Genomic DNA, 18,187 nt, shown 5'->3' on the forward strand with positions numbered 1-18,187 from the left:
TAGCTGACTCCAGCTCAGCAGCAGTTGCTGGAATTTTGTTTCAACTTACAAAGTTTTATTTATTTTATCCTCAGAAAATAAAGCAGTACATTTTTTAGATGTTTGTAAATTACTATTGAAAATCAATGTTCTGTTTAACAGTACAATAACTACCCTTTCAAGGCATCCTCATTTGGCGTGTGACATCCACTTTTTGATTGAAAGATTGTACCTTTTTTTTCACTTCTCCCTCTTCAAAAGCTGAAGTATCGACTGTATAAGTTAGTGGCATTCTGACCTTGGAAGTTGTGCATACAGAACTATGCAGAACACTGTTTATATTTGCAGTTTCGTATGTTTTTAAAACTGATATAAATGTAAAATACAAACGATCTTATAACAATAGTAGGTAGGTGTTTATTTATATGTGTATTGTTTGTTCTGAAGGGTCGTTTTCGTTCCAGCAGCTCACATTAAAAAAAAAAAAGAAATGAATATGAATAGTGTGGCAGATCTGTTTGACTCCGCCTTTTGAAACCTGTCATCCCACACTGAGACTCTAGAGTTGCTTTCGTGTGCTGTATGCAGTGAGTGGATACGCAACGAGCAGAAGATTCAAGGAATACTCTGCAATATTGGAAGACGAAAAATAAAACATTTGATATGATCTCCCGAGACGTGGCTCTCACCTACTGATCGGGGAAAAACTGGGCCTCTAGCACTCGTGTCCTAAAGCTGACTGAAGAGTGAATTTAATACATTTCAGTACTTGATGTGAAGTTCTGGGGTTGTCTGGAAGAGGAGTAACGCGTCCAAATAAATACAATTACAGTGGCCATATTCAATGAAGTACACTAGTCTACCATATTTTCTTACCACCCCGTTAAAACAACATGATGAGTGAGGACGTAGTTTCAGCGGAAACTAAAAAATAACTGGAATCTTAAAGGAATATAAAAAAAAGACGGAGAAGATTTCATTCAAGTCAGAACTGAAAACAACAAACTGAGTGAGTATGACATTGTTGTTTTTAATTTGTCAACTTGTTTAGTGTAAACAACATTATCCTGTTTTTTGTGTATGATGTGATTGTAATGTGTTTTATTTTAGCTTTTTTTTACCTTTTTTTTGTAAGTGTAAAACATGAAGCTCGTAATATTGCAAACTTGTTTTAAGTCTAAAATGGTTAAATGCAACACAGCAGCAAACTGCGTTTCCCTGAAGAAGGAAGATGTTGCGATGGGCCCGTCGCTTCTCTGTGCCAATGTGACTTATTTTTCATGACAAAACGTGTTGGTTTGAACGGTTTTTACAGACCTGTCTTTTTAAGCCTGGAATGAAGTCGGCCTTAAAACCAGGAAAAAACATTAGTTTAACAAGACATTTAGTTATTTGTGGCTCTCGGCATAGATTGGAAAAGTGTAGAGTGGTTTCGTTTTCTTTGAAATCACTACATCCCTATTTTCGAGGCCTAATTACAATACAACCACGTCGCGTACAAGTCAGAACTGCACACAGCATAGATTGTATTTGTATTTTGAGGGATCTGTTTTACTTGAGTAGGACCACATTTATACTACCCGATATGAAAACAGTGTTGATCTTGCAGGTGATATGAGGTCGTATGCAAAAAAGTGAAGCTGGTATATATGTGGTGTCTTGCTGTGTACTTGAAGAGAATGAGACGGACACCATGGTAGGTTGAACTGCACAGTTTACTGGGAGTACGGTTCAAATGCTGACATGTTGCTGGTTCGGTATCAGTATGTAGAATGACCCCTGTGGGCAGTGTTGCCAACTTTTCATATCTGAAAGTCGCTATAATAAAGCAAAAGCCCCTAAACAATCACAGTACGTTTACATGACACAATTATTCAGAATATTAAGTATTTGGAATACTAAAATATTCCGAATGCTGGTGGAATGATCTTATTCCTTTCATATTCTGCGTTTACATGGTAATCGGAATATTCCTTTTATGCCATTTAACGCATGCGTAACTTGTTTCCCACTGCAAACCAAGAGAGTGCTGATTGTAGTAGAAAAGCTTGTTGTTTATTGTACATAGCCGGTGGTGTGGACGTATATTTCTGTGTTTTTTGTTTTTTCAGATCTGGAATCTGATATTTTGAGATTGTGTAGATGCTTGTGGGTCTTTAATTCAGTGCAATGTGTTCAGGCAGTCATGCGCGCATGTCTTTGTTAATATAACAAGGGTACAGATTGAAGATGAGTTGCCCCTGTTCAGCCAAGCACATCAACAGAGCCTACAGTAAACAAATGTACAGTAGAATAATAACCACAGTAAAAAAAGTGTGTGTGTGTGTGTGTGTGTGTGTGTGTGTGTGTGTGTGTGTGTGTGTGTGTGTATATATATATATATATATATATATATATATATATAGTCATCACATGCATAGTTGCTTTTTCAAAGAGCATTTGATTGAATTTCTGTTATCGAGAGCTGTAATTGTATGTATATAAATAAATTAATGTATGCTGTTTTTAAATTTAGATGTGTATTTGCAGATCTAGCATGTATTGATATTTGTTTTCTTCTTTTGTACTCAAATTGCAAGAGCATTTTATACTGTATCAATACAGCGCCCCGATATATACTGGTGAGTGGCAATTTACAAATAGATAATATGTATGTGGACGGCTAATATATTGTAACGATCCGTGTATTGTGTTTGTGTACTGTATTCCCTCTTGTTTCTACTGTCTGTTAATGCCGCTGTATTGTGTTCCTCTCCCCCCCGTCTGTATTACCTGTAGCTGCGGGTTCGCTCTGTCTCTGGCTGTGCGAGCTGCCCCTGTCATAGGCTGTTTGTTGTGTGTGCCCATTGGTCCTGGTGTGCGGCTGGGGACCAATGGGGTAGCTGTTCGCTCTGGCACCCGATTAACATAAAGGGGCGGGGCTCAGCTATAAAACTGGTCGTTGCACGCTCATTGGGGGGGTGCTGAGCAAGTGGCTGGAGCAGTGGGCTCTTAAAGAAGTTCATAAATAAAAGCCTTGAACTTGAAAACGGCGTGTTGTCTTTGTCTATCCTGTGCACTGCGCGAAAACGCTACACTGGTGTCAGAAGCGGGATCAGTACAACGAGTGATCCAGCGTTGAGCAGAAACAGGAGAAGACAAAGATGGACCAATGGCTGTGGTACGACTCCAGGCCGTCACAGAACCGGTGGGACGGCGGACTGGGGGATCTCCTCGGTGACTTGGAGGAGCGAGGTTGGTGCCTTGCCTGCGGGGAGTTCGGGCACCAGGTGACGTGCTGCCCCTTCCAGGACGAAGGGGACCTACTGCCTGCCCGAAAACAAAAGCGGAGGAGGGGTGGTCGTTCGAGGAGGCTAGCGAAGGAGTCTAGATCATCTCCCGCGTGGGAGATGGGGGGCCTACCGCTGCCGCGTGAGAGAGCGCCAGGGCCGCCGCCGCCGCCGCGTGAGAGGGCGCCAGGGCCGCCGCCGCGTGAGAGAGCGCCAGGGCCGCCGCCGCCGCGTGAGAGGGCGCCAGGGCCGCCGCCGCGTGAGAGGGCGCCAGGGCCGCCGCCGCCGCGTGAGAGGGCGCCAGGGCCGCCGCCGCGTGAGAGGGCGCCAGGGCCGCCGCCGCCGCGTGAGAGAGCGCCAGGGCCGCCGCCGCCGCCTGCGAGAGACCCAGGGTCGCCGCCTGCGAGAGATCCAGGGTCGCCGCCTGCGAGAGAGCCAGGGCCGCCGCCGCCTGCGAGAGAGCCAGGGTCGCCGCCTGCGAGAGATCCAGGGTCGCCGCCTGCGAGAGAGCCAGGGCCGCCGCCGCCTGCGAGAGAGCCAGGGCCGCCGCCGCCGCCTGCGAGAGAGCCAGGGCCGCCGCCGCCGCCGCCTGCGAGAGAGCCAGGGCCGCCGCCGTCGCCGCCTGCGAGAGAGCCAGGGCCGCCGCCGCCGCCTGCGAGAGAGCCAGGGCCGCCGCCGCCGCCTGCGAGAGAGCCAGGGCCGCCGCCGTCGCCGCCTGCGAGAGAGCCAGGGCCGCCGCCGCCGCCTGCGAGAGAGCCAGGGCCGCCGCCGTCGCCGCCTGCGAGAGAGCCAGGGCCGCCGCCGCCGCGTGAGAGAGCGCCAGGGCCGCCGCCGCGTGAGAGAGCGCCAGGGCCGCCGCCGCGTGAGAGAGAGCCAGGGCCGCCGCCGCCGCGTGAGAGAGAGCCAGGGCCGCCGCCGCCGCCGCCTGCGAGAGAGCCAGGGCCGCCGCCGCCTGCGAGAGAGCCAGGGCCGCCGCCGCCGCCTGCGAGAGATCCAGGGTCGCCGCCTGCGAGAGAGCCAGGGCCGCCGCCGCCGTCTGCGAGAGAGCCAGGGCCGCCGCCTGCGAGAGAGCCAGGGTCACCGCCTGCGAGAGAGCCAGGGCCGCCGCCGTCGCCGCCTGCGAGAGAGCCAGGGCCGCCGCCGCCGCCTGCGAGAGAGCCAGGGTCGCCGCCTGCGAGAGAGCCAGGGCCGCCGCCGCCTGCGAGAGATCCAGGGTCGCCGCCTGCGAGAGAGCCAGGGCCGCCGCCGCCTGCGAGAGAGCCAGGGCCGCCGCCGCCGCCGCCTGCGAGAGATCCAGGGCCGCCGCCGCCTGCGAGAGATCCAGGGCCGCCGCCTGCGAGAGAGCCAGGGCCGCCGCCGCCTGCGAGAGAGCCAGGGCCGCCGCCGCCGCCGCCTGCGAGAGAGCCAGGGCCGCCGCCGCCGCCGCCTGCGAGAGAGCCAGGGCCGCCGCCGTCGCCGCCTGCGAGAGAGCCAGGGCCGCCGCCTGCGAGAGAGCCAGGGCCGCCGCCGCCTGCGAGAGAGCCAGGGTCGCCGCCTGCGAGAGAGTCACTCAGCTCAGCAGGGAATAGCAGATTGCCTTCCGCACAGCACGGCCCGTCGGCTCACCCACCAAAGGCCCTGGATGGAAAACCGGATATGCGGGGAGGGGGTCTGTGTTTCAGGGGTGGAGGTGGCCGATCTCAGTCATAAGCTGTATGGAGCCTTGTGAACTTTTTGGGGGCAAAAAGGCTAAGGTGGGGGTAGTGTAACGATCCGTGTATTGTGTTTGTGTACTGTATTCCCTCTTGTTTCTACTGTCTGTTAATGCCGCTGTATTGTGTTCCTCTCCCCCCCGTCTGTATTACCTGTAGCTGCGGGTTCGCTCTGTCTCTGGCTGTGCGAGCTGCCCCTGTCATAGGCTGTTTGTTGTGTGTGCCCATTGGTCCTGGTGTGCGGCTGGGGACCAATGGGGTAGCTGTTCGCTCTGGCACCCGATTAACATAAAGGGGCGGGGCTCAGCTATAAAACTGGTCGTTGCACGCTCATTGGGGGGGTGCTGAGCAAGTGGCTGGAGCAGTGGGCTCTTAAAGAAGTTCATAAATAAAAGCCTTGAACTTGAAAACGGCGTGTTGTCTTTGTCTATCCTGTGCACTGCGCGAAAACGCTACAATATTGTGATTTTTTCCGCCATCCTTTTAAACACTTGCACGTCTCTGTTTCTTGCCATTAAGCTGTTTTACCAATTTTAAATCCTGAATAAAAGTGATGTCTCCTCATCACAACAAAAGTAGCTGCGTTTTCTCGCACGTGCCGTCATGTTTGCTGCTGTGAGTATTTGTATTGCACGTGTCTGTTGTGGGTTACGCTTCATATTGTCCGAATATGCTGTTTACACGGTTTTATATTCCACTGGTATTCCGCATACTATTAGTGGTGGAATATGCCACCTCCAATATTCCGAATATGCAGAGGTGGAATATCTCTTCATATTCCGAATTTGCCGTTTACATGGCGGAATATATATTAGGATTGTTTAGTATTCTGAATACTAGTGGAATATTATTGACCATGTAGCACAATCGTTTACATGACAAAGCGTTTTTTAAAAAAAAATATTTTCGGGAAACTAAATCAGAAAACTGAATTTCTTAAAACGTCACTTTTCTGTGTTTACATGAAAATCTAATAAGAATTCAGATTAATTCAACTGTATTGATTTAAGTATTCAGAAAACGCAGGGTATTTGCGCATGCCAGCTAAGTACTAATTGGAACAGAGCGCATCTGCAATAGAACGGAAGTCAGTCCAATGAATCATGTGATTTCTATCCAGTACCTCTTCAGATTCCCCAACATATGCAATCAGGAATCAGCCTTAACCACATATCTCACTGTTGTACAGTGTATTACCAGTTTGTTTTGCATACATTTTTCTGAAGTGTCACTTCATTTTAAAGCTGGACAATATTTGCAGTTTCATCAGCTATTAAAAATACATTCAGACTTTAACAAATTATTTTTATTATTATTATTATTAGTAGTATCACAATTAATAATAATAATAATAATAATAATAATAATAATAATAATAGAGAGTCCTTTGCATTATGTATTATGTTATTCAAGAGCATAAATGTGTTGCTTTTTATGCTTATGCGGCATATAACAGTATTTTTAATACATACCTATAAAAAAAAAAGCTGCGAAAAATGTAGTTCCGGTCTATCTTGGTTAATTCTGCAGAAAACGCAGAGCCCAGTGTACTTGTCCATGGGACTACCTAAGTACCGTTATAGAAATACCATGAGGTTCGGCATTTGGGGGTGTCTGTGAACGTTCTCAGAAAAGGCTGTGGATGAAGGATCGGAGTAAGGACTGGTGGGAAAGGACTGTAATGACTCATTTTGATGACACCGATCGGAGAGAGAATTTTAGGCTGACCAGATTATTCTTTCAGAATCTCTGTGATACTGTATCTTCTTTCATGAGTCCATCACACAATTACGTAAGAAAGCCTATACCATTAAATATGAGAGTGGCAATTGTGTTGTATACATTAGGAAGTAATTCTGAATACAGAGTAGCCAACCAGTTTGGTGTGCACAAAAGTACGGTCAAAAAATTTGTGTATGAATTCTGCAAGAGGTTCGTCGCAGAATTTCTCCCCAGGCTTATTCGACTCCCCACAAACAAAGAGGCAATAGATATAGCTTCCCATTTTGAGCAAATGAGTGGGATGCCACAGCTCCTCGGCTGCATAGACGTAGGGCTCCTGATTGTACATTCTTGGGAATGGCAAATTCCGTTTTTCAAAATGACCAATTCCGTTATTTTTTTTTTGTTTTTACCAGTTTATTAAGAATTAACAACATAATTTGAACATAAATAACATTTTTACATTAAAAATCTATTGAATTCATTTTTTTATTTAAATCCCTGAGATACTGTAGTTTTCAGGAAAAATCTTTCTTAAAGCACTCCACCAGTAACAATGTACTGTAGGTGAGTCAACAAATAAAGGTGTTTTGAAAGAACAGCTTATTGCTGGCATTACAATATACAGACTCGTCGAAAACGAGGGGCATTATTACAAAAATATACAATTTTCATAAAATTACAAATTAAATACAATGTTCAAGACACACTTCTCTCCCATCTGTAGTTTCATCTACAACAACGCAGACTGGTTTATTCTGTACTTGCTGTAAAACTGCTTGCATGTGTTTCTCGTATACCCTGGACAGACAGAGTTGCCTGAGTTAGAGCAGGGCTCTTCAACTAGTTTTTTAAATTGAAGGGAGCCAGATTGGAAAAAAGTTAGGAGTAGACAGGCCAGAGTATTATACTCTGCACATTTTTAAGCAATAATAAATATTATATAACGTAATGTTCATATATTGAACAAGACTTTTGAATAGTGCTTTAATAATAGAACAGTGTGAGAATTTAACAGAGTATCATTACAAACATTTTAAAATGTATGTGACATATTAATAGTATAACTTAAGAAGAGATCAGCGCTTCTACTTTTGAGCTTCTAACTACTGTGCCCTCTGGATACGTATTTCCAAAAGCTCCTTGTTTGGTTTCAAAATGCCTTTTCATATTGTATTCCTTAACTATAGACTCACATTCATTGCACAATAAACACATTGGCTTTGCGTTACAGTACAGTAGCCCTATAGACGGTACCCACATCCCCATTCTATATATATATATACTTTTTTTTAGCAGAATCCTAAAATTCCAACACAGTGCTTGTGTTAAAATTAACACACAACATATTTTGCTCTTAATCACACTCAGTAATGTGTTAAAAACAACGCCTTTGCTCAAAGCCTGTACTGCAGATTAATGCTCAATGGCGTTTAATTGCCAGTTTTGCATGAGACAAACAAAAAGAAACACAGGTGTGTGGAGTCATTTGATTTTGCTTTTTTCCTGCAGTTTCCGGAACATAAATTGCTCCATGCCAGGTTGTGCACATGATGCAGACCTCGATTACCCTCGGTAAGACACTAATTAGGTTAGAAGTTGTTGATTCAAGATAGTTATACATAAAACACACAGTGTATTTTAGTAAACATTTATTTGTTCAATCATCTTAATAGAACACAATTATAAACAAATAATGTTTGAAAATTTAATGAAATTGGTTCTGTGTTTACTGTATTCATTATTTTTTATAATTTGACTAGTTGTATAAAAATGACTTTTGCAGTATTAACATATTTACAGTTTTACTAATAATTATAAAAAACTAAAATAGTTTGCAATGTTTTTTTTCTTATTCAAACAGCACCCCAGAATGAAAGGTGAACATGAAATTCCAATGTTCATCCTCGGAGACCCAGCCTACCCATTACTTGAGTGGCTAATGAAGGGATACATCAGTTCTCCCCAAATGACACCTGTACAGGAGCCATTTAATGTTTACATGAGCTCTGCTAGGATAGTGGTAGAGATAGCATTTGGGAGGCTGAAGGCAAGATGGCGGTGTCTATGTAAGAGGAGCAATTTTCACTTCACTTTTACTCGCTATGTCATAGCCACCTGTTGTGGTCTCCGTAATTTGTGCGAGAAAAGTAAAGAGCAGATACCAGGACAGTGGCTGGAAGAAATTCAGGCAGAAGTGAGGCTACCACAACCAGTTTGTCGCCACAACATCACAACAGCTAGTAGAGCTGCAGAAATCAGAGAACACCTTACTGTCTACTTAGCTGAAAACTTCCCTCTTCGTACACAATACACCAGGTTATAAATTTATACGATGTGTTAAAGAAGGGGCCAGACTAAATCCAAACTTTGACCCACCTGCTTATCACAAATTGCAAACCCAGTGCTAAAGACGTGTTCCCTCTGGGGTAGATCCAAGGACCCTTTGACAAGTGAAAACACCACCATTAGTACGAAGTTTGTAATTTGTGATTAACAGGTGGGTCAAAGTTTTGATTCAATCCCAGTGTAGTAGTAGTAGTGCTTTCAGGGTCTGTTCAAGAGTGTGTGTGTGCACGTGTACATACGTATGCACGCACATACATACATGTTTAAGTTCCGTTTATAGATTTTCCAATTACAACAGTTGCAAAACAAAAACGGTAATCTGGTTTAAACTGTGAATAATACTGATTGAATTGCACTCTTACATTATAGCCAGTCCTGACAAGATAATATTTTGCTTACTGAAACATCTTGAAATGTAAGTGAAACAAGTTTAAGTTGTAAAATAACAGGACAAAAGGCCTAACATGCAGAGTTAAGACATGTAAATATGATAAAGGCTACAAAAGCATTTGTAGAAATTGCAAAAAATAAAAAATAAATCACATTTAAACTGACCTTTAAGTTCTATACTATGTCTGAAATTAACATTAACATGCAAAGTAACTATTGAGGTTTTCCTTCTTTTCTTTCAAGTCTTTGGGTTGAGCACATCATATACTAATTTTAATTTGAAATGAACATTATCACAATACTGTGTAACATCTTTCAGTTTGACAGTGTTATAATAACAAATAGAAACCAAAAACAAAACTTAGCATTGTAGGAAGTCATGTTAATGTGGTACAATGCAGATGTTTCCTTCTCTGGGTTTATATTTTGTTTTAAACATCAAAAATGATTAAACAATGCTAAAAAAAAAAAAATACATTTGTTTACCTATTGGTTTCTGATGCCTTACTATGAAATATTGTTCAAAAAAATCAAACACTTCCACTGCAAATGGAAGTGTGAATGAGATGGCTGGGAGTGGCTGTAACCAGAAGCAGTTTGACTCATAATTCTTTCCAGACCACCAAGAAATGTAACTAGCAATTCCTGGCACATGTAATTTTCTTCAGTTAAATGTTGCATTCCTTTTTTTTCCCCATTCATGATTCTGCTTCTGTAGTTCTAAAACAAAAGAATGATGCTCCTTTGTCTAGTTACAAAGAAGAGAATCCATCTTCCTCCCACTCTTGCGTGGATTCTTAAGAACAGTTTTAGCTAAAAAGAAGAAATAATACAAGGTAAATAGCTTTGATTGTATTTTTTTAGTTTTTTCCCCAAACTGTTTTATAATATTTACAGTCAAATTAATTATTATTTTCTCCCAATTTGGAATGGCCAATTATTTTTTAGGCTCAGCTCACCGCTACCACCCCTGCGCTGACTCGGGAGCGGTGAAGACGAACACACGCTTTCCTCCGAAGCGTGTGCCATCAGCCGACCCCTTTTCAGAGTCACACTGCGGACTCACCATGCAGCCACCCAAGAGCTACAGTGTCGGAGGACAACGCAGCTCTTGGGCAGCTTACAGGCAAGCCCACAGGCGCCCGGGCAGACTACAGTGGTCGCTGGTGCGTGGTGAGCCGAGGTCACCCTGGCCGACCTAACCCTCCCCCCCGGGCGACGCTTGGCCAATTGAGCGCCGCCCCCTGGAAGCTCCCGTCCTCGGTTGGCAAAGGAATAGCCTGGACTCGAACTCGCGATGTCCAGACTATAGGGCACATCCTGCACTCCACGTGGAACGCCTTTACTGGATGCGCCACTCGGGAGCCCCAATACATACTTTTAATAATGTATCTTTTTAATATATTTATCTCAGACAATTAAACAATAGTGCATATTGTATTTGTACAGTCTTAATAAATCAATGTGAAACAATTGCTGCTCTAATGTCAAATTTATTTATTATTATTATTATTATTATTATTATTATTATCAGTTTTCAAAAAGGGAAGTAAGTTAGTAGGAAGTAACTGGAAAGTTATTTGGGAAACAAAACAGGTATATGAATATACAAAAACCAATACATGACTAACATTCTTAAATTCCTTACTATAGGAACTGAAGCAAATTGGTAGCACCTCCCACTTAAAGTAGTAACTCCTTGCATTTTCTTTACTTACTACCATGTAGCATATGACAAGTATCACTGGGCTTATGGCCACACTACGTTTTTAAATCAGCCTGAATAATAAAGTTACTGATTTTTAGAATCAATTAATTGCATTATTGCAAGTATCGTTATATTAACAATCGTTGACCTATTTCTGTTTGGTAGGAAATGTAATGAACACTGTATCTTTACATGCAGAATTGCTTCCTTCAGCTATACTTGCCACCTCAGCTTGATCTCTCCTCTCCGCTGTATCTTTCATTCCATCAGCAGTGTTTTCAAGGCTTGAATTCAAGTCTTCAAGGTTGTCTGACGATTCAGGACTATTTTCTGAAATACAAAGCATTAACATTAAAATAATAATACACATTAAAAGCCATAAATACATTCCCGTTCCCATATTTTAAATGCACCATGACAATACATAACATAATATTATACTAGTACAAAGTATGTGTACAAGCACTTTGTTTCAGCCTCCATCCAAAAATATTCTTCTTTCTCATCTCTGCCTTCTTTTCTCTGCGTTCTAAAACCACGTGCAGGAGAAAAGGGTCAAAGTGTGCACATGCGCAGTACGCTATTTCAGTATGTTTTCTGAAAAATGCGTTTACGTGATACACATTTTGTTAGTTTTCGGAATTTAATCGGAAATTTCTAGGTGCTGTTTTCCGAAAACTGACTTTCTGAATATTCCGATACATTTTCCGAAAACTGTGTTTACATGACTTTTGATATCGGAATTAGTTTTCCGAAAAATATCGTAATTCTTATGCTCATGTAAATGCACCAACTGATGGAGGAATATATAATTTGGATTATTCAGTATTCCAAATACTAGTGGAATATTACTGGCCATGTAAATGCACTGATACATAGACACACCAACAACTACACATATTGTGCAGTGGTGTACTTCATAATATCTTGAATTTCTGGACAGTTAATTTTAAGGGGTAAAGTTTATTTAATTTCTCACAGTGTATGAAAACTGTGGTAAGATCTACAAACTCTGAACTAATCTTCTCTGTTCAATAATAAACTAACATTGCTGAAGAGGTTGATGTTGGATAACGGTTAGGGAGGATATGTGACGGGCGGATACGTGACGGATTAGTGTTCCTTCGAATTCCTGGCTAGCAAACAAGCCTTCGAACCTTTGAACGCAGCCCTGCTTTGTTGTGCAGTTACACAGCGCTTCCTCCAGTTTCACCTGATGAAAATGCAGCCACAACAAAGTGAACGAGACCAGCCACTGTAATGTAAAACAGTTAATCATTAAACAGTTTTAGATACTGTGATGCATTTTTTTGTTTTAAATCTGTGATCTTTAGTTGCTTTTGTGCATTTTCATTTGAAGTGAACTGTGACATTATGGCCTTATCGAGCACTATATTCTGCAATTTTGAATAGGCCTACTGACTTTGGATAATGTTTTAATTTTGGAAACTGTTGAAAATATAGTACTGTACCAACCAAACCAACTACAGTACATCTAAATGGAAGCCTACTTATTTTAAAACACATTCCTTCCAGCTATGTATTTTTGACATTGTATCTTTTTTGTGTTCCCTTAAAAAACGGACAAGGTTTGGAACTAGCGGTTGCCATCCCAAGGCTTTTTATGAATCCCGGGATTTTAGTGTCAATGGGGGAAAAAAAAGAAGTCGCATACAGATGAGATCCTGCTAAAACTTTTGGCATTTGCAAAAACAGATTTGTTTAAAACTGTCCCCTTACTTTAACACCTGAATTTAAGCCATTGTTTCTGTTAGTCACCACCACACAGCAGCAGGATTGTTAAGTAGGCAGAGTGAAAACAGATGAACTTGAGTACAGTTTTTTTTTTTTTCATTTTTATATATAACGTTTAATCTAGAAACCGCATGTGTTCAAATACAGGCAAATGAACAAAAAATAACAACTGAAAACAATGTGTCCTTCTATGCAGTTTTTATAAAACAAATAACAAACACATTCCAGTTAATTGTAGAACTGAATGCATATAATGAATGTCTCCTCTGTGTCTTCTTTGTCACAGTAAATAAAAGTAATTTTTTCATTTCCCTCTGCCACGTTGAACTGAGTAGCTGCAGACAGTGGTTTTTATCATGAAAGTATTTCAAATCTTGCGGTTTTTATTTCAGCGGCAGGGGTTGGTTGCCTAGTTACTAAGTGCAGCAGAGTAGCACACAAAACTAAACAAGGGAAAATCGTGAGTAAAAACTAGTGGTGCAATCGGCACCCTAATTTCATATTCGATTATCGTATAGGCATTTATCAACGATAATTGATGTATTGAAGTTTTTCAAAAAAGAAGAAACATTAGTTTTTTAACAGACGATCCAATAACTAAAAACACTGTTGTACATAATAGTTAAACAAAAAGGCACAACTTGAATTCAAATTAGAACACTTATTAAAAAAGAAATATAAAGGACTTTGAGTTTTTAACAACTGGAAAGAATATAAATGCGTCTGCATCAGATGTCCTTTAACACTAGAACCGCCGCGGTTATACTCATACCTAAAACCACCGCAGGCAGTCATCATGACGGTTACATTTTAAACAACATGATATTAAAATGTAAGACAAACTATTGGATACAACTCAAGTGTTTTATTCAAGCACATCATATCAAACATCTGCACAGCCAAAACGCTGTATTTAAATTAACAATTAAACATAAAAGGGTTTATTTTCTAACTTACCACTATAAAGCACTACTTCAAAAAATGAAAAACTATAATAAAATAAACATTTCAAAAGAAAGTAGTGTGTAAACAGGTATATCTAGATATAAAACTGTAAAAAAACGAATGTATTTTGTCAATCAATAAATTCTGTCCAGTTTTCTTTTTGAAATTGAAACAAGCTTATAAATCACATCAGGAACCTGGACCTATACACATAACTTCATTGGATTTAAGTGCAGGGTAAAAGTACACAATATAGACAGTTTTCATGGTGAAGAATGAATTTCATGGTCCGTGCCACGTTTTTTCACATCTGTGAAATAAGTAAGGCATTAATAATGTACTGTATAAGTGTAAGTGAATCCACGTGGGTGAAACGCTTTTCTGAGCACTCCAGTATGTGACTCATTTTTGGGTGCGACGTGGTATGTAGATTGATTAGGCCTATACATGTATGAAAGAGATATTCTACATATATTGGTTGCAATGTGGGCAGTAAGTCAATTAATAATAAATCCACATGTATGAAAGAGATATTAGAAATATTCAAGTATGGAGACACAAAATAGAATGGTCAGCCGGAGTTGCCGCTGTTGAAAGTTCCGATTCAGGAAAGTGCAGGCTACCTCTAATGTACTGTTTGGAAAAATGACCATAGTTGTATTCACTGAAGATAATGCAACTCTAAGTGGCTATGTAAAGTTTTGATTAAAATATGACAGCAAAAAGTGAACTGCATCTCTGCAGCCACGGCACACTGGAAGGGACCGCTGATTTCACTAGCAGAAACTGGGCCATGTAATCCATAAATTGTAACCAACACCAAATAAAAAAAAATAAAAAAAATGAGAGATCGAATTATTTTCATGTGATTAGGCCATAATGTTAATGTAGTTTTCGAACCTTGTTTTCTCCTTGGGATAATAATAATAAGAATAATAATAATAAGAAGAAGAATAATAATATAGTGATTATGTATGCTCAACAACAACATCATAACGACTATAAGTCGCACTAGGTAAGGACGTCTGCTAATTAATAATAATAATAATAATAATAATAATAATAATAATAATAATAATAATAGTTGCACCTTAAAATACTTGAAGTTAATAAAAAGGTTCAATGAAGGAATTTGTAAAGACACATTTGAGTTTGCAGTAAGTTGTATATATAAATGTATAACAATAAAATAATTTTGTTGAAAATATCAGTTCAACTATACTACTATTGTTAATAATAGTAATAATAATAATAATAGTAATAATAATAATACAATTATAAACAAGGATTTCTGTGCACTTGAAAACATATTTATTATTATTTGTTTATTTAGCAGACACCTTTATCCAAGGCGGCTTACAGAGACTAGGGTGTGTGAACTATGCATCAGCTGCAGAGTCACTTACAATTACGTCTCACCCAAAAGACGGAGCACAAGGAGGTTAAGTGACTTGCTCAGGGTCACACAGTGAGTCAGTGGCTGAGGTGGGATTTGAACCGGGGACCTCCTGGTTACAAGCCCTTTTCTTTAACCACTTAAATACATTTAAGCACCTTTTGACCCATGTTTAGTTGTAGATTGTAGATTGAAGATGGAACCAGACCCAGCCTTGCTTTGCCTCTGAAACCTGACAAGATCGGGCTCCGATGTACAATATTTTTCTGTTCAGTGGAATGAGATTTCGACCTGCAGTAAAAAAAAAAATTAAAAAAATAACAGTTTCTGAGAAGACACGCACTGGATGTCAATAACTCAACTAAAAGTATTTGTAATGTTCCATAATACTATTTCTTGCTGTTTGGCTTTTTCACATCATATGGCCTGAATGACTTTGTTTCCCTTGGCAATTTAAAATTTAGGATTGAAATGCGTAACACTGTCTTTGGCTTTCCATGTTCTTAGTCACAAATATTTTCTATTATGCAATGACTACTGTTGCAATAAATACATTTTTTTATACTGTGCTTATAGCTTCTAAATTATAGCTTTTCAAACACTACAGGGTACCAAATAAAATAAAACTTTTCTCTGTAAGTCTTTAATGAGATATTAAATGAAGCTCCTGTGTATTATTGTAACGTGTGAAGTGTCTCAATACCAGGAATGTTATAGTATCTGCACCATGATGCAATAGTTACATTTTAACATGTTTTTTTCACTTACAAGACAACTGCTATATGCAAATAGACTATAAAGCACAAAGCATATGTTTGTTTTTTTTTGCAGTATTGAGAATTTCATATCAATTACAACAACAAAGACAGTGTTTCAATTTGGCTAAAGTTGGTGAGAAAAAACAACTTAAGTAGAGGTATTCCTGTAAAGTGGGTTTATAAGGGAATACAGCAATATTACAACTTTGGATGCCACACATTATTATTATTTATTTCTTAGCAGACACATTTAGCCAGGGCGACTTACAATTGTACAAGATATCACATTATTTTTACATACAATTACATTAGTTTTACATACAATTACCCATTTATACAGTTGGGTTTTTACGGGATCAATCTAGGTAAAGTACCTTGTTCAAGGGTACAGCAGCAGTGTCCCCCACCTGGGATTGAACCCACAGCCCTCTGGTCAAGAGTCCAGAGCCCTAACCACTACTTCACACTGCAGCCCCACACATGACAATATACTGTACAGTCAGAACTAGGGACATTGTTCTGGTCCTAATGTAACACAAACTTTTGTTTAAAATTTGAAAACCATTTTTGACTAGCTCTGTCTCTTAGAACCACAACAAAGATCTAAATTAAATTTCCCTACTGCACAAGCTAATATATCTCACAAACCAAGTAAGGTAAGGTAAAAATAAAATGATGGTGGGAGAATTGAAAGGAAAACCAAACCATCGTTTTTATAGTCTCACAATAGATTATCCAATACACTAACTCAAGTACAAACTAGGTTCATATTGTGGTTTGTTCTATGAAATAGAAACTGGTCATGACAGATATAGAAGGTCTACAAGGAATAAGTGGTTCTTTATCCAGATATAGTTTTGTAAGAGGACACTGCTGTTGTGTTGTCTGTCAGCTCAGAACTTAACTTTTGTAAACATTAAAGGTCATGGGCAAAGCCCTTTTCTCTGTCTAAGCTAAAATAAAAATATTTCCTTCCGGTGGTTACCATGTATTAGCAGTGATGAGATGTGTTTTGATTTTGTCGTAAGTTTGATTCAGCACAGTTCTGTATATAAAGTGTATTTTGATGAAAGCTGGCCACATGGTTATTCGATACATCGTTACTGTTGGGATTTTATTGACTTGCCTATATTACAATGCCCCTGACCTCTTGTATTGAAGTTTGTGAGAGGGCTGTTGTGCTACTGTGTGATGAGCAAGACCTTGTGAAGTACACTCTAATCTGCATTTTAAAGAGCATATGAAAAGTGATCTAATAGTGGTTTGAAAGCCCTAACATTAGCATTTGTTACACATATAATAAAGTTGCCGACTTAATAAATACATACCTGTACCAAGCACTGTCATGCAGAGACCAGAATAAACAAACAGTGATTTCAAACTTTCCCTAAATTTTATGATAAGCCAGTTACCACAACGCTGATCAATTGAAACCGGCTCACAACTTTCTCAAGGCAGTAAAGATTTTTGATGCATGAGTTTTATTTATTTATTTTTTAATTTAAAAAATCATGACTGAAATAATGTATTTTATTGTAACATATTGTAATATTTTACACTTGCAGCCTACAACAGTGTGCTGGTTTTCATTCCAACTGAGCTCTCAATTACTTAACTAGACCCTTCATTTAACTGATAATTTGCTTAATTAGGCCTTTTAAATAGTTTTCAGCACTAAAATAGTTGCAGAGTTCAAGTTACTTATAAAATGGTGTTGCTAACTTGACATCTGCAACTGTTTAAGATCTTTTAAAAAAGTCTAATTAAGCAAAAGAGGTAATATTTTTAAAATATAAGTGTGGCAGGGCTGAGGTCCTGCACCTGTAAAATAATGTTTTTGTTTTGTTTGCGAAGAAAATGTGTTTAATTTGAGTTTAAGGGCAGAATGGCAAGCCAAATGATCTTAAATTGCATTTTAAGATATCTTGAAATATTTAGATATATCTGTAAAACATTTCCAGATATCTCAACTTGAATTCGAGATATCTTTTAATTGTGTAGTTTTTAAGATATCTCAAATTAATTTAAAGATATCTGTAAATCAATTTGAGATATCTAAAAATGAAATAAAGATATCTCAAATTGATTTAAAGATGTCTTTAAATACTATGGAAACCATATGGATTGTGCTAGCATGGCACGCCAAACTGTCATTTAGAGATAACTTAAAATGAGGGTTTTAAAGATATCTCTAAATAACTTCCTGTTCATTTAAAGAGATTTGT

At 40.0% G+C, this 18,187-nt stretch overlaps 1 protein-coding gene and 1 long non-coding RNA gene across 2 annotated transcripts in view; one reads left to right on the top strand and one right to left on the bottom strand.

Moving 5' to 3' along the window:
• The first annotated feature begins 478 nt into the window (after nt 1–478).
• Nucleotides 479–18,187, top strand: part of LOC117409044 (tyrosine-protein kinase JAK2-like) — a 112,893-nt gene continuing 95,184 nt past the window's right edge. Inside the window, exon 1 of the mRNA XM_034014573.3 lies at nt 479–988. The gene's annotated coding sequence lies outside the window, so the exon portion shown is untranslated. The remainder of the gene's footprint in view (nt 989–18,187) is intronic.
• Nucleotides 8,111–11,634, bottom strand: LOC131699681 (uncharacterized). Its single transcript, XR_009308258.1, has 3 exons — nt 11,575–11,634; nt 11,301–11,438; nt 8,111–10,213 (listed from the first exon to the last, which is right to left on the bottom strand). It is a non-coding gene; the product is annotated as an uncharacterized LOC131699681 (long non-coding RNA).

Source organism: Acipenser ruthenus, chromosome 2 (genome assembly GCF_902713425.1).
Source record: "Acipenser ruthenus chromosome 2, fAciRut3.2 maternal haplotype, whole genome shotgun sequence".
NCBI classification, from domain to species: domain Eukaryota; kingdom Metazoa; phylum Chordata; class Actinopteri; order Acipenseriformes; family Acipenseridae; genus Acipenser; species Acipenser ruthenus.